The sequence below is a fragment of the Trachemys scripta genome, chromosome 4 (genome assembly GCF_013100865.1).
Source record: "Trachemys scripta elegans isolate TJP31775 chromosome 4, CAS_Tse_1.0, whole genome shotgun sequence".
NCBI classification, from domain to species: domain Eukaryota; kingdom Metazoa; phylum Chordata; order Testudines; family Emydidae; genus Trachemys; species Trachemys scripta.
This window is the reverse complement of record NC_048301.1, coordinates 93,477,597-93,503,955: the sequence shown is the minus strand read 5'-3', so window position 1 is coordinate 93,503,955 and position 26,359 is coordinate 93,477,597. Positions and strand designations below refer to the sequence as shown.

At 44.5% G+C, this 26,359-nt stretch overlaps 1 long non-coding RNA gene across 2 annotated transcripts in view; it reads left to right on the top strand.

Annotated features, from left to right (window-relative positions):
* Positions 1–26,359, top strand: part of LOC117877145 — a 228,975-nt gene that overhangs the window by 46,489 nt on the left and 156,127 nt on the right. Inside the window, exon 4 of one of the 2 annotated variants that reach the window (XR_004645629.1) lies at positions 13,625–16,288. The exons of the other annotated variant lie outside the window; for it this stretch is intronic. This is a non-coding gene — a long non-coding RNA (uncharacterized LOC117877145). Of the gene's footprint in view, positions 1–13,624; positions 16,289–26,359 lie in introns of those variants that run through there. 2 annotated transcript variants of the gene reach the window in all.

The following is a 26,359-nucleotide window of genomic DNA, read 5'->3' as shown; positions in this document are numbered from 1 at the left end:
TGCTTGTGGCATTCACGGACATGCTCAGCACCGTGGAACGCCGCTTTTGGGCTTGGGAAACAAGCACCGAGAGGTGGGATCACATCGTCATGGAAGTCTGGGATGATGAGCAGTGGCTGCAGAACTTTCGGATGTGAAAAGCCACTTTCATGGGACTGTGTGAGGAGCTCGCCCCCACCCTGCGGCGCAAGGACACGAGATTGAGAGCTGCCCTGCCAGTGGAGAAGCGGGTGGCTATTGCAATCTGGAAGCTGGCAACTCCAGACAGCTACCGGTCAGTCGCAAACCAGTTTGGAGTGGGGAAAGTCGACCGCTGGAATCGTGTTGATGCAAGTTTGCAGGGCCATTAATCGCATCCTACTCAGAAGAACAGTGACTCTGGGTAACGTGCAGGACATAGTGGATGGCTTTGCACATATGGGGTTCCCTAACTGTGGAGGGGCGATAGATGGGACACACATTCCTATTCTGGCACCACCCCACCTAGGATCCAAGTACGTTAATCGGAAGGGGTATTTCTCGATGGTTCTCCAGGCGCTTGTGGATCACCATGGGTGTTTCATTGACATTAACACAGGCTGGCCCGGAAAGGTGCATGACGCACGCATCTTTTGGAACACCTGGCAGTTCAGGAAGATGCAGGTTGGGACTTTTTTCCCAGAGCGGAAGATCACGGTAGGGGAAATTGAAATGCCCATTGTGATCCTTGGAGACCCCATTACCCGTTAATGCCGTGGCTTATGAAACCCTACACAGGGAGCCTTGACAGCAGCAAGGAATGGTTCAACTACAGGCTGAGCCAGTGCCGAATGACTGTGGAGTGTGCCTTTGGCCGTTTAAAGGCCTGCTGGCGATCTCTGTATGGGAAGCTGGACTTGGCCGAAAACAGCATCCCCGCGGTTATATCCGCGTGCTGCGCCCTCCATAATATTTGTGAAGGGAAGGGTGAAAGCTTCACTCAGGCATGGACCTCCGAGATTCAACACCTGGAGGCTGAATTTGCACAGCCAGAGAGCAGGGCTATTACAGGGGCCCAGCCCGGGGCTGCAAGGATTAGGGATGCCTTGAGGGAGCAATTTGAGGCTGAAAACCAGCAGTGATATCTGGTGCCCTGCACGGGAGTGAAGTGCAGTAGTTCCAATCTTTAGGAATCAGTATTTGCTAAGCAGACAAGCAGACTTGCAGTGCCTGTTTATTTCCTGGGCTAAGGAGTCTTTTACTTTATGCAATAATAAAGAATGTTTTCAAAGCCAAAAAATCCATTTATTGAAAAGAAAAAAAATATTTATTGAAAAGAAACAAGGGGGTGGAGTGGGAAAATGTACAATCATAGATTCGCGTATGTCCTGTCTGGTGTGCTGTGCAGTGAGTGCTGCACTTCAGGATAGCTATACTGCATGGTGATGGGGGTTGAGTGCAGAGGGTAAGAGTCGTGGTTTTCAGGGCTGGGTGGTGAACATTCTGGTGTTGGAGGCAGCTGGTGGCGTGAAGAACACGAAAGTTGGGGAAAGTAGGTTGGAGGTGACAGTGGTGCACAATGGAAAGAGTTTTGGGACAAGGGCTGTGGGTGGGTGTGTTTGCGTTTGCGGTACTGCTCCTTCTGCGTGGCTATGAGCTCCTGGATAGCGTCTGCTTGGCGCTCCCTGATGCTTATGAGCCGATCCGTGCTTTGCTGCTGGTGCGCTGCGTTTTCCTGGCGGATCCTGCTTTCTCTCTCCCTCCAGTCCTGTGCTTTCTCATTCTCTTTAATAGATTGCCGCATGTCTTCTTTGCTTTTTCGCGGTCTCTTCCTGAATCTTTGCAGTCTCTGAGCAGGTGATGAGAGGGACGGCTGAGGTCTCAAGGTTGATGCAGCTGTATAGGCAAAATGCAACATTTAACAGAGGCAGCATTGTTTATACCAGACAGAGTAATGATTTCCCCCACACTTAAGGAGTAGAAAACACACAGGATCTACACAATTGCATAATTTTCCCATCCGAAAGAGAGCACACATATCCCACGGGAGCCTCAAAATGGTGAGTAAGGGGGACTGATTGTTTCAGGGCTGCACTGTCCTCTGGGTTTCTGTGCCTTGGGGAGAGCCAACAGCTTCAGGGGGCACCTACACTGAACACTTTTCCAACATTTTCCACAGGAGTTCGTCCTGGATGATATCTCGCTGCTGAGGGTGACCTGGGAAGCAAGGGAGAGTCTTCTACTGCAATGCGGCTTCCACCCTGGCCCATATGCAGCTTGCCTGGTCCCCCTGCCCCTCGCGGCACAGTGGCGCGGACACGTTAGCCTGGCTGGGACAAGGACCACAGTGGCTCTCCCGATAAACCTGTGCAAGCGCATTGCACACGTTCTGGATGAGACATTCAAGGAGATTACCGAGGCCGATTACTGCGATGTGATAAACCACATCAATGCACTATTCCGCATCTAGGCATGCATGCCTAACCCTCCTCTCCCAAAGAGCCCGCACCAAAAAAATTCCTTCCCGAAAAAAAACCCCGCTTACCGGGAACCTGCTCTTCTGTTTGTCCTCCACCGAGTACCGGCCGCTGCGACTGGCTACCTTCCTCCTGGCTCGAGAAGAGCTCCTGGCTGCATGGCTCCAGGGGTGTCTCCATCCGGCCCACCACCCTCACTCCCATTTTCCTCCTCCTCCTCCCCCCCCCCCCACCGGCTCTGAAGTGTCCATGGTGGTGCTTGGAGTGGAGGTGGGGTTAACCCCAAGTATCGCATCCAGCTCTTTGTAGAATTGGCAGGTCACGGGGGGAGCACCCGAGCGGCTGTTTGCGTCACTGGCTTTGCGGTAAGTACTCCGCAGCTCCTTCACTTTAATCCTGCACTGCAGGGTGTCCCGGTCATGGCCCTTTTCCATCATGTCCTTTGATACCTTCCCAAAGGTATCATAATTCCTATGGCTGGAGCGCAGCTGGGACTGTACAGCTTCCTCCCCCCAAACACTGATGAGGTCCAGCAACTCGCCATTGCTCCATGCTCGGGCTTGTTTGGCGCGTGGAGGCATGGTCACCTGGAAAGATTCGCTGATAGCACTCCACGCCGGGCTGAGCAAACAGGAAGGGGATTTTTAAAATTCCCGGGGAATGTAAAGGGTGGGTCACATAATTGGTTACCTGAGGCCAGGGCAGTAGAGTTTGAACTGATGACCAGAGTGGCTAGAACAGGCATTGTGGGATACTGCTGAATACTTCTGGAGGCCAGTCACAGCGCATTGGGCGGCCACACTGGCGCTGCAGCACTGCAACAGCAGCACAATACACGCTATTCCTCTCGGGGACGTGGAGTACATGCAGCGCTGCAGCCACGGAGATACAGCGCTGCAAATGCCTTGTGGACGGGGAGTGAGTTACAGTGCTGGGGGCGGCTTTAGAGCGCTGTAACTCGCAAGTGTAGCCAAGGTCTTAGTGATGTATGAAAAATTCTCTAGTTCAAGCTTTGGAATATTCTCGGCTTACTGTTTTCCTTGGAGAGGCCAGTTTTAGCTTGTTGTTGATGTCTGCCTATTCCACTAGCGCTAGAGCATCACACCCACGACATTTTAGTGCACTTCAAATACGCATTTGCTCTGTGTGTGTACTCACACACTCATTTGCTTTTGTGGCAACGGGTGCCCTTGAAGGCATCCCCCTCAGTTCCTTCCTGATTCTCCCGGTAACTTCCCACAACCTAAAGTATTTAAAAGAAAATTACCCTTTTGGGGTCTAATTTATGGAGTCTTTCACACCGTTTCCAGTGACCCTCCAGGCCCCAAACCCTCCCTCTTAGTTAAGGGAGTACACAGCCTTCCTTCCAGGGATTGTACTGTGCTTCTCCCTGGTCCTTTTAAATTGTGATCTGGCAGTTCTAGGCAAGCTAGCAAAGTCTTTCAGCAAACAAAATCTTCATGACAATAGCCCTGCCCTCCAAGACATCTCTGCGGGGCGAGGTCTTCCAGCCTTCCTCCACAGAGTGAATGTTAGGTTATACCATCTCAGTCCTTTCTTCACTGGGCTACCTCAGCACTTCTGCAAAAACCTTTCTGCTCTCTACAGGTCCTCTGGCTCAGGCTTCTGCTTTACCCACAGGCTTGCCTGGATCACATGGGCATCTTCATTTTCTCTATCTGGGGAGAAGAATTGGTGGTGACACAAGTGGGGCTGAGACCCATTTCCCCTTAAAGGGCCAGACACCCTGTAACAAGGAACTAGTAAACCAGATTGTCTGACATGTGCCAGGTATTGAGAAGTATTGAACTCCTTTGTGCTCCATTCTGAGCGATGCTGTTTCCAACTAGCCCAGTACTATACTTTTTCTTATTATTTGTATTATGGGAGTGTCTACGGGCCTTCATATTAACATTGCTATACCATTTACTTTAAAAAAAAAAAAAGATCATTAAAGGCAACTGATCACCTGTCCCAGCAGGATGATGATATCCATTAGCCAACAGGTCTGCTATAGTTATATCAGTGCTCACAGGTCAGAATCTCAAATTCTCTTTTCCACTTGTGGTCCTTGAAATGTCAGAGTTCTTTGTTAATTCTCTACCTCCATTCACACCACTTACTTCCATTTTCCCTGTGCACTTTTCCACCCAGGAACAGGAAAAATCTTTTGTAGTCCTGCTTCTCCCACTAACTAGTGCTATTCTAGCTTTATATTGTTGTTTACTTTTTTTGTTCCTTCATATAAAAGTTTGACAAATAGCTCTCTTCTTCTAAAACATTTTAATAACCATGATTTTCTTGTCTGGTATAAAAGCTGATCCTGATTCGGAGACTTGAATTTGCTTTAAACACTTGTTTCAAGTTGATGAGCTTGTGGTTTCTAGTGCTGTCCTTGACACTTCTAGAATCATCTCAGACCATCTTAGTTGTTTCAGTACTGAATTATTTAGTTACTGTGACTTCCATTTACAGGGCAGATTAGTACAATATATATAACTTATGTTGGATGCAGGTGTGGGGAGTGGGTATGTCTGAATACATATGATATTTTTGAACCATGTAGTTAGAAGATAAGAAAACTGAGTAAACAACTTAATTTTCAGGCAAACAATAATAAAGAACAAATGTCGCAGAATTCAGGGTGAGTCAATTGAAATGATCGAGGAGGATGCGGCAGCTTAGACCATCCATCTGCAGCCTCACCACATAACAGACCCAAAGGCAGCTCTAAAGCTGCTAACACAACTGCCTCTTAAGTAGAAACCAGATGCTGCCAGTGTAAATTATCTCAGCTTGGCATCTGTACCCCGCCAGTCAAACCTGTGTACTGTGTAGTTTATGATGGGTACAGATAATGCTGCCAAATGGAGAAAAAATAGAGGAATAATGGTTTAATCTTTTGACTAATAATAACAACAATATGCTGAAAATAGCTCTGTATTGGGTTAGAATCCATGAGATTTGCTGCTCACCATGTGTTGGTTTTGGGACTGGAGAGAGCAGGTTATTTTAGTGGGTAGATTAAGAAAGGAGACCCTAATGACACCCCAACATTTGAGATAAATCTAGAAGTGGTAGAGATCAGGTTAGTTTGGTCTGATAGTGACTATGGATTCAGGATGAGTAAGCAACAAACAGGAGAAAACAGAGAGGCAGAAAATTGCAGCAGAGTGGGGGATCAGTTTTCCAGTGATGCCAGGAGCTAGCAGGTTTAGGGTATCTGGCTTAGAGTGATCTAGCACATTCTTTAGCCTTGATCCCACTGACTCTCTCAGACTAAACAGGGTCAGGGCAGATTAGTTATTAGACTACCACAGAACAGAGAAGTGCTGAAGGAAGTGATGCTGGTGACTGCAGATGAGGACCCCCCTCCCTTACTGAACCAATGACACAGCATGAAATATGCTATCAAGAGATCTGTGTTTGGGATAAAGCCAAGCTACTGGTTCCACCCGTGGTAGTTAAGAAGTTTATAAGGGAAAGGAAGGTTTTTATCTTGATGTTCTGGCCAAATTCCAATCAAGGTAATTTCATTGTTCTTGCAGTTTCAGGTGGCTGTGGTATTTTTCTTCACTCTCTGCTCTAAACTGTTGTGTAGTATTGGTGTGCATGATTAAACAGCTGTTGTGTTTCCACCTCACTGGTTGCTTCATTTCAGTGACGGGCAAGAGGCTTAATTAATTAATATTTGTAAGGCACTTTGTGATCCTCAGATATAAGGATCCACAGAAACACTGAATGACATTATTGGATTTGGTTGAGCTTTTAATCGGATGACATTTAGCACTGTGCACACAGTCATGGACTTGTTACAAAGGGGTTTGGGCTAATATTGTTTCCCATGTTGCACTGACATTTAGAAGTTCCAGTTGGCTTGTATTACTTGTGAACATACCTGGGTTTAGCTGGTATTTTAACAACTACTTTAAATGAAGTTCTGTGTGGTTTATTCCTCCTCTCCATCTTCCCAAAATAAAGTATCTAAAACTTTATAGATAACGTTATTCTGTGGAGAGAATGGAAAGATACTATTCCAAGCAAAGCATAACAGTGTGACAGTCTGCTGGGGTTCCCAGAACTATGAGCCAATGTGTTACCTCTCTCAGCCTCAACAAGTGAGAGCTCTGCTGCTGCTAACCTGTGCATCAGTTCCCTAAAACACCTGCTTGACTGCCTTGCCAGCAAGCTCAACCGGACTCTTCCAGTCAAGCAGGTAACAATCAGTGAATCCCAAGTTCCTCAGAGATGTCTCTCTCTGCAGTTCTGTAGCACCCACAAAACCGTATCAAGTTTGCTGTTCCTTTAAAAGACGGTACACAGTGACTTTTTTGCTTAACTGGGGTTGACAAAGCCTCCACTTCAGTCAAAACACCGAGTTGGTTTATGCTGATAGTAAAACAGGTTCATTAACAAAAGGATACAGGATTATGTGATACCAAGTATGAGGAATAAGGATAGAAATGGTTACCAACAAAAGTAAAAATATGCTTCTGAGGTCTGGTCTGCACTACAGACCTATATTGGTATAACTACTTTGCTCATGGGTATGAAAAATCCACACCCCTGAGCAATGTACTTATACTGACCTCACCCTCCATGTAAACGGCACTATGTTGGTGGGAGAGTTCTCTCCTGTCGGCATAGGAATGTCTTCACTAAAGCGCTACAGCAGCGCAACTGCATCGGTGCAGTAGCATCAATGAAGCATTTTAAGTGTAGACCGGCCCTAAGACTAAAACTACAACTAGAGAGTGCTTTGTTCAAAAAGTTTTTCTCGCCAGTGTCATTCTTCCAGCATGACTGGTGTGTTAGTTAGCCACAAGTCTTGGGTTAGTAGCGAAGGCACACGGCCAGGTTTATTGCCGATGAAGCACGGTGCTAATGCCCTGGCTCAATGGTTACAGGTATACTAACACATGTATATCCATGACAATGAACGCAGCTCAGTCAGTGGTGGGACTTTCCACTGCCCCCTAGACTGAGACAAACAATCTGGGATAAACAACTTACATGTCACCTTAGGCATTTCATGACATGTTTTTTTACCCTCACTTGTACTTTCCCCTGATGTTTTAGACAAAACATTCCTATTCACCACTTGTCATTGTACTTTCACTCCTGATGTTTCAGACAAAATATTACTATTCATCACTTTTGTCAAACCATTTTATTGCGTACCAGGTTGGGGTGTTCTTGTGCTGGCCTGCTGGAATGTGTTTACATATTCAGTGTGTTTTAGCAATGCTACTGGTGCCAAGTTCGTGTACCAGACACTGACTTGCAGGCAAGCATCTGCTTTTGACAGGGCCTGGCTGTTGCTCATAGCATAACTTTTGCTGACTTTGGTTCAGGCCTCAGGCCTTGAACCAAGCCCATGCGTCAGGCTCTCTCTTTCTACTACATCAGGCACATGGGTTTTATTCCAGCATAACTCCAATGGGGTCAGTGGAATTACTGCAGGTTTACAATGGTGTAAACCAGAATTTAGAGCTCAAAATATTTAGGTGAAATTCACCATGTGCAGAGGGTCAGCATAAGCCTGCTTACATCCCAGGCAAACTCTTAAAATAGTTGGTGCATATCCTGATGCCGGCTCTGAATTTCATACTTGGAACATGATTAGTTTATCAGTTATATATGTGGGGCATAGTCTAATCAAGTCTACTTTCATGCCTATGGTATCACTTTGCTCCAGCTCCAGCCAGACCATCAGTAGCTTAAAAGGGCCAAATTAATGAACTTGAATAAATCTACAGAGGTTTTCAGCATTCAGCAATTTGCTGAATTCAGAAAACATGCCCATGAATGATGGATCTAGAAATGGCATGGGAAAGGTCATCTGTGTTGTTATGTAGTTATGCCAGTGCCTTGGTGTCATAATAAAAACCATTTTTACCCAGTGGTTACAGATTTTCCATTTCTGAATAATATCCTGTGTAGAGGGCATTTTAAATGAATTTAAAGAACCCTGTGATGAAATTTCTATCAAACTGCTTTAGAATATGTTGTTACTTTAATGTGCTCTGAATTCTCTCCCTCCCCACCCGCTTTATAGCAGCCTGTAATATTAACTACTTATCCATAAATAAAGTAGCTGTCCTGCCTGAAGGAAGCTTATGTGTTTGTAAGGGCTGGTCCACTCTAACCCCACACTTCGAACTAAGATACGCAACTTCAGCTACATTATTCACGTAGCTGAAGTCGAACTATCTTAGTTCGAACTTACCGCGGCTCCACACGCGGCAGGCAGGCTCCCCCGTCGACTCCGCGTACTCCTCTCGCCGAGCAGGAGTACCGGCGTCAACGGCGAGCACTTCCGGGATCGATCCCAGAAGATCGATTGCTTACCGCCGGACCCAGAGGTAAGTATAGATGTACCCTAAGAGATCAGTGCAGGAAGCTGAGATCTTTTGTCACAAAGAATTCCAGTGGACCACACACTTGCAAAAACAGAGCCAAATGTTCCAGTTGCAACCATGCTTTAAATCTTCTGTTTATAAGTTAAAGTATGTTTTATAGCGTGAGAAAATAGAGAGCAGAATGTGCTTCTGTGGGAATCTCCTCAATGTCAGGAGTGCCTGCCAGTAGTTTAACATTTTCTAACATGAGTCTTCCGTCCTGTACCCCTTTAGTCTTGAAAATAAACAAACAAACAAGCAAAAAATCCTGGTTTATTATAAATGAAAGGCAAAAATGTCTTTTGACAATTTAATTTAAAAGCCAATAAATTGTGTGCAAGGTATAGTAGAAAGAAAAATTAAAGCCACGAAGGTCCATTTAATTACAAGTGGCAAACAGATGGGGATAGATTGCGGCTTTTAATTCTTAGCAAAAGGGAAAAAAAAGAATTAGATAAATTCTTGGAGGATAGGACCATCAATGGCTATTAGCTAGGATGGGCCGGGATGATGTCCCTAGCCTCTGTTTGCCAGAAGCTAGGAATGAGCGATGGGATGGATCACTTGATGATTACCTGTTCTGTTCATTCCCTCTGGGGCACCTGGCACTGGCCACTGTCGGAAGACAGGATACTGAGCTAGATGGACCTTTGGTCTGACCCAGTATGGCCGTTCTTACGTTCTTAGCACTGCCTAGGGAGTGCTGTGGAGTCCCACATCTCCTGAAAAAGCACTCAATATACTCCTAATGCAGTATCGCCAACCCCAGAAGTCCCAAAATCATGAATCAGACCATTTTATAATGTCAGAAAATAACGAGCTGAATGTGCTTCTGTGAGAGGTTCTTCCATGTCAGGAGGAAAAGCAAAAAGCCCTGGTTTGCTATAAATAAAAGGCAAAAATGTATTTTGATAAAAAAAAATGAGGTTTCTGAAAAAGATTAAATCATGTTTGGGGGCTGTGTTCTGAACCCCCCTGCCCATTCGCAATGTGCGTGTGACAGATTTATTGTTGCCAACTCCTGCAAATTTATAGTGAGTGAGGCAGTTTTGTCGTAGCTCTCACTAGAGGATCCAGCCAAAATTGGAGCCCCATTGGACTAAGCACTGTACAACCGTGTTGTAAAACAGCCCTGGCCTAAAGCTTACAATCTAGTGTAAAGCATACACGTTTCTGAATGGGAGCTAGAACTGGATCTCAAAGTCATTTCATAAAGGGGCTACTGAACATCCATTAGAGTGGGGGTTCTCAAACTAGGGGTCAGGAGCCCTCAGGGGGGTTGCGAGATTATTACATGGGGGGTCACGAGCTGTCAGCCTCCACCTCAAACCCCACTTTGTGTCCAGCATTTATAATTGTGTTAAATATGTAAAAAAGTATTTTTAATTTATAAGGGGGGTCTCACTTAGAGGCTTGCTATGTGAAAGGGGTCACCAGTACAAAGGTTTGAGAACCACTGCATTAAAGGCCACAACTTTTAATCCCTGCTGAGTTGGGTAGGATTCTTACTGGTGATTTACAAATTAAAGGCTCATAGCTCATTAGCAATGCCCTGAGGCATCCAGTCTCCCACAAATACTAACATTACACCTTTGAGAATGAAGGTTGCCTCCTGGAAAGTGAAGTTCTATGGCCTGTGTTATGTATGAGGTCAGACTAGGTGATTATAATAGACCCTTCTGGCCTTAAAAATCTATGAAGTTTACTAATGCAAGTTCTGGGCTTTTTGGAGTTTACACAGGCAGAGTATTACAGTTCCTAGACATACAGGAAAATCTCTCACACATTTCTCTGTCTCAAACACAGCCTCAGTCTGCCATACCCAGTTCATAAAGAGACAGGAACCATTAGCCAAATACAAATAATTAAAATGCAACAGTAAAATATGAACATAGTATCCAAATTTACTTCTAAATACAAGATTTTGCACTATAATTACTCCAGAATACTTACACTTTTATCTCTATCTATATATGCTTTTTTTAACCCACATAGGGGTCATCATCAGTGTTTGAACCCACACTCTTCAGAGCCACAGCACAGACCTTACCCACTTCAGTTATGGGTAGCTGGTATTGGGGGGAAACAAAAGCATCCTCTATGTGGAGCAGCCCATACAGTGAGGCACAATGCACCCATACACTGTCAGTGAGTTATACAAGTATTTGTGAGACAGCACTGGAATGCTGTGCATCAAGATTCTTAGTGTCTGCCCCTGGCTTTGGGAGCAGATTGTTGTCTTGTATTATAGACTGCGTAGCTAAATTAACAACATACCTATTTGGGTCATCTGTGGGGCTTGAACCTGGGAACTCTGAAGCATGAGCCTTTTCCACTTCAACAATACACAGCAAGCAGTTATAGTCTTTATAGTACACAGTGACACAGATCCACACTGTTTGTGTAAATTACCCAATTTGACCCCTTCCTTCTTAGAAATTGTAATGTAGAGCTCATGGGTTCTGTTTTTGTAGTTTAATGCACCTTCCCCAGGGCTACATGTTTGTGTGTGGGTTTTTTTCTCTCTGCCTCTGATGTTGCTACCCCAAAAAATCATGTGTTGGCCAGAAGTTTTCATATAATTAGAGGACTTCCTATATGAGGGGCCAAGCATGTGTTAGTTCTGATAAATTCCAAGAGCTGTCGACACTGCAAAGGGGTAAAGTAGACTTCTCACTCTCAGTCCCTCATGCTCCTGCCACATGAGGGTTGAGCAATGCAATCTCTTCCCAGCCAGTAGGAGTAGATTTCTCACCTTGGTACACTGGCCTTTTTCTGTGGGGCAAAGCCCTGTCTCCTCCTTGTCACCCCTGTCCCCTTTTTGAAGTTCTGCAGGAGAAAGCAGTCCCTGTGTTCCTAGGGCTTGCAGGAACAGGTAAGACATGCAGTCCTTACACAGCCAGTCAAAGAGGCAGTCAGGGAGGGGATTGAAAAGAAATTCTGTGAGGAGGAGTAAAACGAGTTCATGGAGAACTTTAAAAATAAGGCATTCAGAATTAGGCACCTTCAGTATATATTATACCATAGTGATCAGGTGCATTTTAATACTTAAATTATTTTTAGACTGGATCCTGAAAAGAATGGGGAGCCAAGAGTACAGGAATAGGAGGGATGGGTGGATGGTAGAAGAGATGGGTAGATGGTAGGATTTTGTTTATTTCCTTAGCAAATGCATGCAATTTTTGTATTTTCTTTTGCATGAAGAACTGTTCAGTTGGCTTCATCACTTTCAGTGGAAAACAAACCCAGTCAAACTCCAAAGGGCTTCCTACTGTAGCTGCTTCTAACAGCTCTCTGCTTTGACTAGGTCTCAAATAATTAATAGAATAGGAAATGTTACTGGAATAATTGATATGAATAATAAATGAATAGAATAATTTACTGCTCACTCATCTCTAAATATGATCACAACAGTTTCATAGAAGCAGGAAGGAACTTTGAGAAATTATTTAGACGAGCCCTCTGTGCTGAGGCAGGACCAAGTAAACTAGACCATCCCTGTCTAACCTGTTCTTAAAACCTCCAGTGATGGGGATTCCACAATCTACCTTGGAAGCCTATTCAATTGCTTAACTACACTTATAGTTAGACAGTTTTTCCTAATATCTAATCCAAATCTCCCTAGCTGCAAATTAATCCCATTACTTCTTGTCCTACCTTCAGTGGACATGGAGAACAATTGATCACAGTCCTCTTTGTAACAGCCCTTTACATATTTGAAGACTGTTATCAGGTCCCCCCTTTAATCTTCCTTTCTAAACCTTTTATCATGTTTGTTGCTGTCTTCTGGACCCTTTTGGAACCACCTGATAATCTTTTTCTCTGGACCGCATTTGCTTAGTTTTGTCAGAAAGTAAGTGCTTGCTACCTGCATAAGTCTGGTTCTCTGGACCCCAAACACTCAGATGCCTATCTGGGTATCACACAAAATCATAATCTTAATTTTTCAGCTATCTCCTCAGGTTAATAGACTAAATTCAGATCGTCATCTACTAGGTTTATCAGCCAGCTTCGAAACAGCTGGTCATGAGATGCTACTGATTCAATTACAGCAGATTGGATGGAGTGGTTTTAAGATGAATTTATCTGTACTTTTCAAAGCGATCACAGGGGGCTGTATGACATTGCACTCTATATGATTTTATGAAAATATGCTAATGAGTTTGAATATAATGTAACTGAAATATGTTTCATGCAAAAGGTCTCTGTAAGGTATCATTACAAATCTTATAATCTACTGAGTGTGGTCTTCCTATTTGTATAAATGTATCACTCTTTTATCTGAAACTTGAAATATAACTCTGAGGGCCTATTGTAATTATGCAAAGTGTGGACCATTAATGGTGGTCTGGATTCTTGATGGCGCCCATCAACCAGGGCAATTGACTGCAGATGGCTCTGTTTTACTTATAAGTCTTCCTGTATATGTGTGTGCTGGCAAGTGGGTAATGAAGTCTTACAAGTGATGTGATCATGTCACCTGAACTGGAATCCATCTTTAACCCAGTGCTTTTCCATTTAGAAGGAGGGGTGGGAACCCAGAGAGGGACAAAGGAGTCCCGCCTTATGCAAAAGATATATAAGTGGGTGGAACAGAACAAAGGGAGGAGCCATCATGAGAAATCCCCTAGCTACCACCTGTTCTGGAACAAGGGCTGTACCAGGGGAAAGGATTGTGCCCAGACAAGAAAGGCGTCCAGTCTGTGAAAGAAACTTATTGAAACATCTTTGAGGGTGAGATTTTATCTGTATTCAGTTTTATTACTGTCTATGTCTCCTTTTCATCAGGTACGCACCTTTTGAGGAGTCCACATTCTGCGTTGGCTGCCAGTTCACTTCCTGGTGAAATGCCTGGTACTGGTTGTTATGTCTCCCAAAAGCCAAAAATGCCTTTTAATTAACAACAGTGACTCTAATGGGATCAGAATTACAATAAGAAGGAAAATAAAGTAACAACAAGAATGGATCAAGTTGGCACAATGAGAGAATCCTTATTTCCAAGTGTCATGCAGCACCACTTCTCTCTTGGGTTCAGTCTCCAGCCTTAGTTTTGCAGTCTACAGCCTAGAAAGTTTTCAAAAATGCTCAACAACTCAGCTCCCAGTGACAGGGCTGCCACCTCTCCCTTTTTGTTTGAGTGGCTGTCCCAGGACTTCTTTAAGTGTAATCAGAACACACCGCCAGTTGTCCAGTTTTATGGGCTCAGGATCATCCCAGATGTCTCTCTTTTGTATCTCAGAGGGGGCCATTGTACTCAATAAAGTCAATAGGAGTTCTGACTTCAGTAGAAGCAGTTAAGTCAATTCTGAACACTTTCGAAAGTCCCACCGCAAAGGTGCAGTAACCACACTTCGTTTATGTCTACACTGCAATTGGGAAGTGTGATTGCAGCACATGTATACATATCCTAGCTCTAGTAACAATAGCAGTGAAGCTATGGCAGCGTGGGCAATCCTGCCTGCTTCGGACCTAGGGTACATACTTGAGCACTATGCAGTTTATACTGCTATAAAGATGAACTCTCTGCTCAATCTCTGCATTTGCATTTGGGAGGAACCTTTCAGCTATCTGTCCTAAAAGTGGAGCCTGTGGAGGGTTAGAGCTCTGAGTCCTCCAGTTCCTACAGAGGACTATAATATGTTGGTTAGGATGCTTCAGGGTTACCTTCCTGAGAACTCTTGCACCTGTTGTAAATGCATGAGTCTCTTTATGCTACTTGTTCCTTCCTCCACCACAATATTACAGGAGCCAGGGGCAAGGTATGGTCAGGACCCTCGAGATTTTGCTGTACCTGGAAGTATACCTGAGCTCAAGCCTGGCTGCTTTTAGATCATTCTTTAAGCACCTTTTTTGTTAGCCTTTCTCCTCACCATAGGTTTCTGGAAAACCTCTGGCATTTAGTCTCTTGGCAGGTATTCCCTTTCAGCTGATCCTTTCGGGATAGCTGGTATATGCTCCCTGTTTTGAGGAATGTATTTTGAATTCCTGATTTAAAGTATGTAAAGTGTACCCAGACGTTGTAATAAGAGTAATAAAACTATAAGGTCACCACGATTTAGCACTTGGATATTGAATTGTTCAGATTGCACTCATGTCATTTTTCTGGGTGTTTTTAAGCTACTATTACAGGTGGCTCTGCTTACTTATAAACCATATTAAAAACGGAGTGGTGATGACTAGCCAGATTGAAATTAGGAAGAATCTGCAATATTTATACGAGTCCTTTGTAATTATATTTATTTCAGTGTTTCTGTGTATGATTCAAGGTTCCTAAGAGAACCTGGTCTGGACAGAATGCTTGTAAGTAAATAACATTAACTGGATCTATCACGTTCTCATCTCCATATTCTTGCTTTCTAAAGTTCTCTCACAATCGCTGCATCTCCCATCTACCTTGTCTTCTTTCTGATTGTTCAGAGGATATCATGGATTAACTAGAGTAGACTCTCCTGATCTATTACCTCTCAAATACCCTTCAACTGATGCTGACAAAAGTAAATATTTGAACTTTCTGGAAGTGATTGGTACTGGCTCCTCAAATGGTTATTTTGTTATTTGGCTTTTTCATGAGAGGGGCATAAAAAAATGATTACTGTCAGCCTGAAGAATGCTAAATAACTTTATATCCTTCTCCTTAGGTGAAACCTGCTCTTTCCCATTCTGCCCTCATGCCAAATTATGACTTTGTCTTGCTGATCTGTCATAGATTTTTTCAGATTTACCATCTCTCAAGATGAAGGTGCCTTTTCTTACTCAGAATAGCTCCCAAAAATGAGAATAAAAAATCTGTCTGAATAGGTCTTATGGAAATGCAATACTACGAACATTTAACATTTGTACAAGTGAGCATACATAAGCAACTGTTCAATGTGTGTTTCTTGTCCCCTCTCTGTGCTGGGCCTACAAAGGATAGGCATGTGCTACCCGTGTCAGGTAAAGGATTAGCTCTTTAGCTCAAGCCATAGAAGCAGCTCTCGAGGTCCGAGGTACAATCCCTGTTGACAACCCAGTTGGCAGTTGTTGCACATACACATGTGACATTATTAATTCTCATTCTTAGTTTTTAAAAATGCATGAGTGACTTTTCAGAACAAATATAGTGAAAGGGCTCAGAAATTCTGAGAGCTAATTCTATACATGATGAAACAACTAGAGTAATAAATAATAAAGGAGATGGAGTTAGAAAAGACAAAGGTTACACTAATGAGATCATGCATTTGCTCGGGTATGGAATGTGTATCTTTTGGCGGATGCATCATTTTTATTGGTTAATTAATTCACTCTTTGTAGGCTTTGAGGAGGAAATGGAATAAAGATAAGGTGATGGCTTGTTGTGCAAGTTTGGGAGGGTATTCCATGCATTGAGGGCAGCATAGAAGAGAGATGGAGACAGAGAGGGAGATATAAAACATCTATTTGGTAAACTATTGTATAATTTCTTTAATTATTTTCTCTGGGCACATCTACACTGCTATATATATATCTGTCTCCCACGGCAGCAAGGCTCAGAGCCCACCAGGTCAACAGACTTGGGCTCACAGGTCTTGCACTGTGGGGCTAAAAATAGCAGTGTAGATGTTTGGGCTCAAGCTGGAGTCCAGGATCTGAAACGTGACCGGGGGGAAGAGGGTCTCAGAGCCCAGGCTCCAGTCCAAGCCCAAACATCTTCACTGCTCTTTTAGCCCAACACTGTGAGCCCAAGTCAGTTGACCCAGCTCTGAGACTCACTACTACAGCTCAGAGACTCCTGTTCCACAAGGTTCAGGAGGGTTTGTACTTGGCACGGCTAAGCTGTGTCACCACTGCCCATGCTACCATGGCTACGCTACTATTTATACTCACACTAACTGTCATTGAGCTAGTGCAAGTACATGTACATGAGCTGGGAGTCACACGCCTAGCTTGCACTGAAGACACAGCATAAGTGTCCAAGGAGGAGTTAATAAAGCTTAAATTGTGCCTGTAGCGGGGTGGACACCCGCTCCTGCCTGGGAGGGCTGGAAAGCAGCCCTGGAGAGGGCTGCAGCTCTAAAAGCTGGGCTGACTGGGGAAGCGGCCACAGCTGGGCCCCACCCCAATCAGGCCACAGCTGGCCTGTATAAGACAGCTGGGAGCCAGGAGCTCAGACAGTCTCTCCCTGCGTTCAGGGAGAGAAGGGCCTGGCTGCAGGGTGCTTAACCAAGTGCCTAGAGTGGAGCAGGGCTGGGGAAAGGCAAGGGAGCCGGGGAGCTCCGGCCTAGGAAAGCCCCAGGCTGCAGGTCTAGGGTAAGGCCAAAAGGGCACTTGGGTTGCAGGAGGCAGTTCATGGGTAGGCAGAGGCAGCAAGTCCAAACCCCTTTGCCTGTAATGAGTGGCTTGTACTGCAGTCTGCCCCAGTGAATGGGGGCTAGATGGAGACTGGGCTGTAGCCAAGACTGAGGCGAAGTGGGGTTAGTGGGTGGGGGTTCCCCGGGGTGGGGAGACCCAGAGTGTGGGGGCAGCAACCCAAAGAAAGGGGCACCGGAGTCCTGGGAGGGACACGGGGGCCAGTGGTAAGGTGGATCACCGGCCTGCAGAGGGCGTTCCGGAGCTGGGATGAGCTAATTCCCATGGATGACCAGCAGGAGGCACCGCAGGGGTGAGTCCAACTCCCTTACAGTGCCTCACATAAAGTACCTTCCAGAACAATGCCTATCCATCCATGGTAGTTCCCACCATTGAACTGCAGCTCTAAGTCAAAGTTGGAAAGTACAAGGTAACACAAGGGTTCACTTGTTCTGTCAACACTTTACTCAGCTTGAAATCTAAAAATACAGTCTTACAAAAATTCCATGCTGAGTAGCGTGAGTATGTGTACAGCAGGTGAGACTCTAGCTCATCATGTAGACATAGCCTTACAGTACATTTTCTCATCTTTCTCTTGTCATTTTCTATGGTACATTACAGAGGAATTTGTATGGTTTTAATGTTATGTCAATAGCACCTAAAGCCGAGGAGAAGTGGAGATATAGATAAATCATAACTGTTAAAGCCTGTACAAAGGGCCAGACTAGCAGGTGGACGAGGGAGCAGACATACATGTACAGTAACAGATTGTCAGGTTCTAGAATCCTGCAGAGGAATACAAGTCATCCTAAGCTCAAGTACTAGAACCCTGTCAAAAGATGCAGAGTAATTACTGACTTATTCTGGCAAGTCCCATTATTCACTCCAGTCAGGATATAAGAGGCTTGGAATGGCTGCCTGGGGAAAAAGGAACCAGGGCTGAGGCCAAGGAAGTCCTGCAGAGAAACTGAGCAACATCCAAGGTTGAAGGGTGTTTTTAGATTTTTCTCTTGGTGGTTGTTAGAATTACCAGTTAACTGAGATTCCAAGAAGGGGGTGAGTTTGGACAATATACAATGTGTGCAGATTTTGTCGGCATCAGGGTGGGAGGTGTACCATCTTACACGTGGGATCCAGAGTGGGATTGAACATCCTCTGCACCAAGAAGAAAAGTGGAAGAAGTCCTGAAATGGATGCTGAAAGAGCAGAAACAACAGTAGCAGACCGTGCTGTGACTTATTGAGGAGCAGAAACAGCTGCAACTTTTCCAGCAACTGCACTAAGCCCAAGCTGCAACCCAATAGCAACAGAAGTACCCAGAAGCAGCTGCTGCATCCATTGCCAATAAGTCTAAATGGAACCAGAAGAACCCTGAAGCTTATCTGGTCACTTTCAAGAACGTACCTATCACAACTGAGTGGGATGAGAAGTCCTGGCCTATCCATTTGACTTCTTTCAAACTGGAGAGACACAAGCCACATACAGGACACTGGATAAGGAAGTATTTGCTGTTTAGGGCTGGTTGAGGGTCCCAGAGGCAGAGGTTTGGAGGTGAGCTCTTTTCATTAGGGGTGAAGCCACATGCCTTCTCTTGATGCTTTGACAAACTGCATGACTTGTTGCTTTCAGTCAAAAGTCTGGTCTGCCAGTACTGTTTAAAGAGTCTGTCTGGAAGAGCATAAATGTAGGTGTGCTAGCACTCCGGCAGCTTGAGTTAGAGAGCTAAGGCTCTCTAGCTGGGCCAGTAACAGACTCCTGTCCTCTGCTGATTGGGCACAGATGTGGACCTGTAACCACACTCACTAATGTGTTGCACACACCTGTAAAGTCCATCTCTCAAAAGATGACTTCCTCTCCTAAAGGTAAATGGGTTTTACTTTAGATGCTGGTGCAGTTTGGGAGGGGAAGCAACATCACTGCTTGTAATAATTCTTCGCCCAGCTCTCCCTGCTGATATGACAATAAGCAACCGAACTAGAAGCCTCATAATCTCCACTGTGCCCCGCAGAACCTGACTTCCATCAAGTTCGTTGACATCATTGACCCTCTGTGCACAGGCTGTATGCCACTGGTATTGCCTTTGAAACTGTGTCATTACTGGAGTGACTGATTGCTTCAGTGAATGGACAGACATGTTGTTTCAGTGTCATTAACCAAATTTCCCAAGGCAAAGGAAACATTAAGCAATTTATTAAGATGTAATACCACTCTTGTAAGAGAGATCTCACTACTTGAATTCATCAAGGAGTGGAACATTTTGTCTAGTTAGCAGCAGAACATTTCTGAAATCAATGACTGGTGCTCTAAATGTGTCACAGAGAGAGGACAGAGGATGTGGCCTGTTGAGGAAACATCCACTTTGTACTGACAATGACCTTCACTGAAGAGTTAGGAAGTCTTGGTGAAGTTGTGATATGGACATTACAGTCACAAAGGCCATTCTGATGAACTAGAGAAGGGGTGGGCAAACTATGGCCTGGGGGCTGCATCTGGCCCTTCAGTGTTTTAATCTGGCCCTTGAGCTCCTGCCGGGGCGCAGGATCCGGGGCTTGTCCCACTGCATGTGTGCCGTGGCTCCGCGCGGCTCCCAGAAGCAGCAGCATGTCCCTCCTCCAGCTCCTAGGTGTAGGGGCAACCAGGGGGCGCCGCACACTGCCCCTGCCCCAAGCGCCGCCCCTGCTCCAAGCGCAACCGCAGCCAATGGGAGCTGCAGGGGCAGTGCCTGTGGATGGGACAGTGCACAGAGCTGCCTGGCCGCGCCTCCGCATAGGAGCTGGAGGGGGGACATGCCGCTGCTTCTGGGAGCTGCTTGAGGTATGCGCTGCCCGGCACTTCTGACCCCCTCCAGCGTCCTAACCACCTGATCCTCCTCCCTTCCTCTGAACCCCTTGGTTCCACCCTCCTGCACCCCAGAACCTGCACCCCTAGCCAGAGCCCTCACCCATCCCACCTGCACCCCAACCTCCTGCCCCAGCCCATAGTCCCCTCCAGCACCCATTTCTGGCCCCACCCCAGAGCCTGCACCCCCAGCCAGAGCCTGCACCCCCTCCTGCACCCCAACCCCCAATTTTGTGAGCATTCATGGCCCGCCATACAATTTCCATATTCACATCTGGCCCTCGGGCCAAAAAGTTTGCCCATCCTTGAACTAGAGAGAGGAGCCAAGCATGCCCCATCCCTCTTTACCACACATACAGTAATATGTAGCATGGAACCTCTGGAAACAGTCTCTCATGAGCCCCACAAACCCTAGCACCAGTCTCACTCGTATGCAAGCCACTGTGTCACTACAGTTTTTATTGTGTGATGCATAGTCTGGAGCACAAGATTGGGAATCAGGAACAACTGGGTTCTAATCCTAGCTCTGCTAGTGACACACTTAACCTCTCTGTATTTCTGTTTCCTCTATTGATCTACCTCGCAGGGGTGCATGAAGATGAATTACTTAGTGAAGGTTTGTATGGGGCTTTGGACAGGTAAAGTGCTGTATAAGTGATGCGGATTATTTAAATGTATATTACAGTGACACTTAGATTGGGGCCCCATTGTGCTAAGGACTATACACATATAGCAGAGTTGCTGCGTCATTAATGTATTTTTCTAATTCTAGCCTGCTTTGGACTCTGGAGGGAAAGAAGAAGAGAGAGCAAGAGAATAAGAACTAAAAAGTGGTATATTTATGAGAAACAAACCTTTCCCCAAGTATGGGTTTCAGTTTTGTCCTATGGACAGGATGCACTGTGGCTGGCACAATGAGGTTCTACTTGACTCTTGCTGCCCACCAGGGATCAGCTTCAGGACAAAGGCAGGGTTTGTGCCCAGTACTGTCTTCCCTTGGCATTCCTGCCAAGAAAAGCATCATAAATTACTACAAGAGGCTCGGTAAGAATGCATCTGCATAATTTGATAAGTACATGTGAATTTGGTGATCAGTGGTACCTAACTCCTTTAGGCTTCTTTGGAAAAAACCCATCCTTAATGACCTGGCAAGAAATTACACCCATTCTCATGAAGGATACAAGAAGGATCTTGGAGGGCCAGAATGATACTAGAGGTTCTGGGGGTCAATAGAAGTATAGCAGCCTTCATTTGGTACTGAAAGTGCCAGCAAGGGCAATTTTGGCAGCTTGCATGTTTAAAGGTTTTGAAACTAGCTCTAATTAGAACTCCCGTCCCTCAATATTTTCTCTGAAGGGACTGGACAGATAGGTTGATCAAAAGTCTGCTATGGTCACTCATGTAGGAAATAATGTAATTAAAAATAGAAGGTCAAAGGGATTTGAAGACTATGTGAAGAAAAATACCCATTAGACATTAAAATAACAGGAAAAAAGATCTTTACGTGTTATCAAATATAAGAGCCAGACAAATTAAAATAAATAAATTTGCATACATTTTCATACTAACAGTGTACAGATGAGTGTATTGCTTTCATGGACTACTGGAGCACATTTGGGTAGGAAACATTTATTTAATGTCCGGTGACTTCTAGCTAAATTGAAAGGAGCATGAATATTTGAGCAGGCATTCTCCAGAGGACATGCCGGAGTATAGGGGAAGGGAAAATTGCATAAAATACACAGACCAAAAGCAGTTAAAGAATTGAAAACTGAGTCCTCAGTGTATGCACCTAAGTATAGAATGAAGGAACAAAAAGTCTGAATGGGAAGAATTGTCCCAGAAGAGATCTATGACAGCAGAGCTATTAGAAAGGATTGTGATGATGATGGACAGAATCAGATGAGTGGTGGGGTATGGAATTGTGTAGCTTTGACATAACTGGAAAAATGAGAGTTTAATGAACTGCTACTGGTAACCACGGAGAAGTCGACTAACTCAAAGTCAAACAAATGGGTATCAAGAGTAAAGGGCAAATAGTAGCTCTATCTGTAGAGTCTCAAAATAGGAAAGACATGAGAATAAAATATTTTATAATGGGCTAAGGGAAGGATCCACAGATAACAAGACTGTGATTATGACTGACTAACTTGCTTATTAACTGAGAAAGCTGCAAGACATATGTTGCCATAGAAACAGAAATGATGGCGGTGTTTAAATTACTGCTTCTTGTACCTATGTGTTTTGTTTCACATTGGAAGGCTCTCATCAGTAATGGTCTGAACAAATAGGCCCCAGACTGACCACCATTATCACTAGTGACAAATGAACTTCCAGAAGCTGGATTCTTAAAGTTGGGCTGGACATCTTGTAAAAATAGACCTTCCAGTTCTCCCTGCTTCTAGTTATCCTGGAAATCTTGCAAGAATGGCCTTTCATGCAGGATTTTAGCACTTCTGCTTCAGACAAGAACCAGAAAGTGTTAGAGGGATTTAAGAATTAAAAACACTTGTAAGAAAAACAGTTGTACCAATATTTTAGAACATTCTGAAAGGCTTACTTTGAGTTTTGGCCAAAGGTTGGAGACTTGGGAGGCAAGGGGGAGAGGAAAATGGGACATTATTATTTTATCCAAACTGGTGTACGCGTTCCTAGTGCTTACAAGTATCTTCCTACTTAGTGGGGGCACTTTAAATCACGCTTAGTATAATGCCATTGTTTTTATTGCTGGAGTTCCCAGAGTGGAGAGAGACCCCCTGCATCAATGTCTTCACATTATCCAATCAACATCAGCCGGTGAAGTGAAATAATTCCTGAAATTTACAAGCAACATAAATGGATAAATCGTAGGGCCTAGAAGGGTGGTCATCTCTTTTGCACTGGACTGTGATGGGGTGTCAGGGGTCCAGGGGTCTAAGTGGGCCAGTTAACCATGTAGGCTGCACCTGGAGGAGGAGCCAGGACTAATGGGACTTATTAGCCAGAACTAATGAGGACTAATTAATGAGGAAGCTCAGCTGAACAGGAACAGGAGAGGTCTGTATTAAGCCCAGTAACTGAGAAGAGAAGGAGTTTGCAGAGAGAGAGAGAGGCTGTAGTCACTGTTAGGGTAAGAGAAGTCAAGGTAGGAAGTAGCCCAGGGATACAGTAGTAAGGGCTAGGACTTTGCAGACTTCGCTTGTTGTAGTGTCCGTGGGCTGGAACCCAGTGTAGAGAGGGGCCTGGGTTCCCTTGCTAGCCACTGGGGAAGTGGCACTGTTAAGGGGCAGTGAGAAAGAAGGCTGCCTTGGACAGTAGATCCTGAGAGACTTTGATGTATGCAATACCCCGGACGGGAAAACTACAGTCACCTGGCCAGAGGACCAATCCATGAACACAGAGCACCCTGAGTTTCAGGGAGAGAGCAGTGGCAGGGTGTGCAGTGAGTAAGTGGGTGTTGGATGTGGAAAGAGCTAATCCCCAGAGAAGCCAGAAGTGGACCCCATGACATGGAACATTGCTATATACTCAAGCTGGGCTTAGATAATGTCGATAACCTAGAAAACAAATAATTGAGCAGTTACGACCTGATGATTATAATGGCTATTATAGAAATAAATTATTCTGATTGCCAAATTGTTTGAACTCTAAGCAATGAGTACTTGGACCAGTTTACCTTGGTGGGAGATTTTAAAGAAAATCTATAGTTTAATTATTCCATGTTCTTCTCTTGAAGCAAATTGAATCATACTTGTTGAATTTCCTGAGGCAAATAAGGCAGAGGGTTTTTTGGTTTTGTTTAAGACTAGACTAGATAACTGTGTTCATGTATACTACTTTTATATATACAAGCTAACAGTGCTACAAGGGTAAACAAATCTTTTGCTTCAGAGCATAGGCTAGTCCAGGGGTTGGCAACCTCTGGCACGTGGCTCGCCAGGGTAAGCACCCTGGCGGGCCGGGCCAGTTTATTTACCTGCTGACACGGCAGGTTCGGCCGATCGCGGCCTCCACTGGCCGCGGTTCGCCGTCCCAGGCCAATAGGGGCGGCGGGAAGCCGCAGCCAGCACATCCCTCACCCACGCCGCTTCCCGATACCCCTATTGGCCTGGGACGGTGAACCGCGGCCAGTGGGGGGCCGCGATTGGCCGAACCTGCTGCATCAGCAGGTAAATAAACTGACCTGGCCCGGCCCGCCAGGGTGCTTACCCTGGAAAGCCACGTGCCATAGGTTGCCGACCCCTGGGTTAGTCAGTTGCATGGGTGAGGAAGGACAGTTATCTCCAGGGCTAGCAGTATTGTACATCTGGCCTGGTAAATGATAGAGAGGTATCCCCTCTCTCCTAGGCATCAGGAACTTATACAGCCTGGCCAAAGTCAACGTATTAGTTCATAATTAGAAATGTCTTCTTCATGCACTCTCTACTCCAGTCTAGATTCTCTGCCCTGGTCTATTGTTTAATTTTTCTGACCAAAGCCTCTTGAGTACATCTTCCCCTCACTTCACCTTTATCCTGAGGGAGAGAAAGCTGTATTAAGGTGCTTTCCCAATGTGATGCCTTTGGGAAAGTCTTTCTGATCCAGAAGACTGAGCGATCTGTAGAGCAGTATGACTGATTAATCATTCCAGTGAACAATCATCATAATACCTACACATCCGCCAGATATTCTCCTCTCACTCTCCTTTGTATATCTGCAGCCCTCTACTCCTTGCTGACCTGTTTGCCACACCTCCTCTCTTTCAGCACTGAAATCCCTCCTGAAATCATTCTTCCTCCAAAAGGTCGGTAAACTCTGGTCCTCCCTTAACAGACGTCACGATGATAAGGACCTGATTCTCATTTAAACAAAGGGCTTGTCTATACTAGGAAGCTTTGCTGCTTTAACTATATCGGTATCCTCAAAGCTGCAAACACCCTCGTACTGTGGATACAGTTATGCAACTATAAAAATGTTTATACCAGTATGATTTATTTCAGTTTGGGAAGAGGAATAAGCTGTACTAGTATAAGGCACTTTTATATGGATATAACTGCAGCCACACTAGGGCTTATACCAGTATAACTATATTGATTAAAAATAAAATAACCTCCCTACCTGACATAGTTTTACTGCTACAATTTTTCTAGTGTAGACCAGGCCTGTGGTTCCTTTTCAATGCTCTGGCAGTGTAAAGGTGGCCATAAAGGGGAGGAAGGGGGAATTATGCTTGCAGCTACTTTACTTTACTGTCAGAGCAACGTAAAGGGGCCTTAGTGTAAATGAAATGGATCCCTAAGTGTTTAACCAAAATATATATAAAAACTTAGGATGAAAGCCTGCCCTAATTGAAGTCAGTGTCACAACTCCAATTGACTTCAGTGGGGCCAGGACCTCGCCTATATCTGTACAAGATTCATGGAACCAACAAGACACAATGCTAAACTTCAGTAATGCTCTTTTCTCACTCACCAGCCCCTCTTTCCAGCAATCTTCCAGTTCTGTTGTGAAATATCCGGGGTGGGGTCCTAGTTGGTCCTATTCTGTTATGACTTTTCTGCTAAATAGTTTTACTAATAGTATAATGACTGCTGAGAGAGAGACACTGGAAGTTGTTTCACGACATAGTTGTTTCTAACAAGGTTTAAAAGATTTCATCCAATAAATTTAAACCAAAAATATGAACTGGGACAAATCTCTGTCAACTTGGTTAGGGCATTGAGTACTCTCTCTATTCATTTTCATAAATTGGTCCAAATCTATGACCAGATTATATAGGGATCCTTAGATCTTATGTAACAGGATTAAAAAGTGAATAGTTCCCTCTCCCCCTGCAAAAAAAGAAGTAAGAAGTGGTGTTCATTTTGCTCCATTAATATTTAATTTATATCAAATAGCTTCATGTTACATCAATTCCCTTTCTCAGGCAATTTTCTCTTTTGACAAATTTTGTTTGAGATTGACAGCTGATAAAGAGGTTCATTTTGTCTTTATTGTTTTGATTAAATAATGGTGGTTATCAACTAGGTCTACAAAGGCTAAACTTAGAAACAGGCTGGCAGGTCTGCTTCAACAGCTGCTTGAAGAACTGGGGAAAGATTAGATCATGCCACCTAATATATGCAAGATGGAAATGAGAAAAGATTGCATCTGGATATTGTTAGCAAGGTAATTTTAACTGTAGCATGACATGCACCTACCTGTCTATGCAGTTTGCTCCAATTAATATTTATAAGTTGATTTGTTGAAAGTCATGTTCAGTATAGTACTGTTATTAAGTTAAACTCTGTATAAAAATATACAGCATAAAAGAAACTGTGTTCACACAATGCCATTGAAGTATTTATTATTGTCATTTTTAATTAAACTGCCTCGCAGTGAAATACATTATCTGTCTGTCTTATGCAAGGGGATTTTTTCATG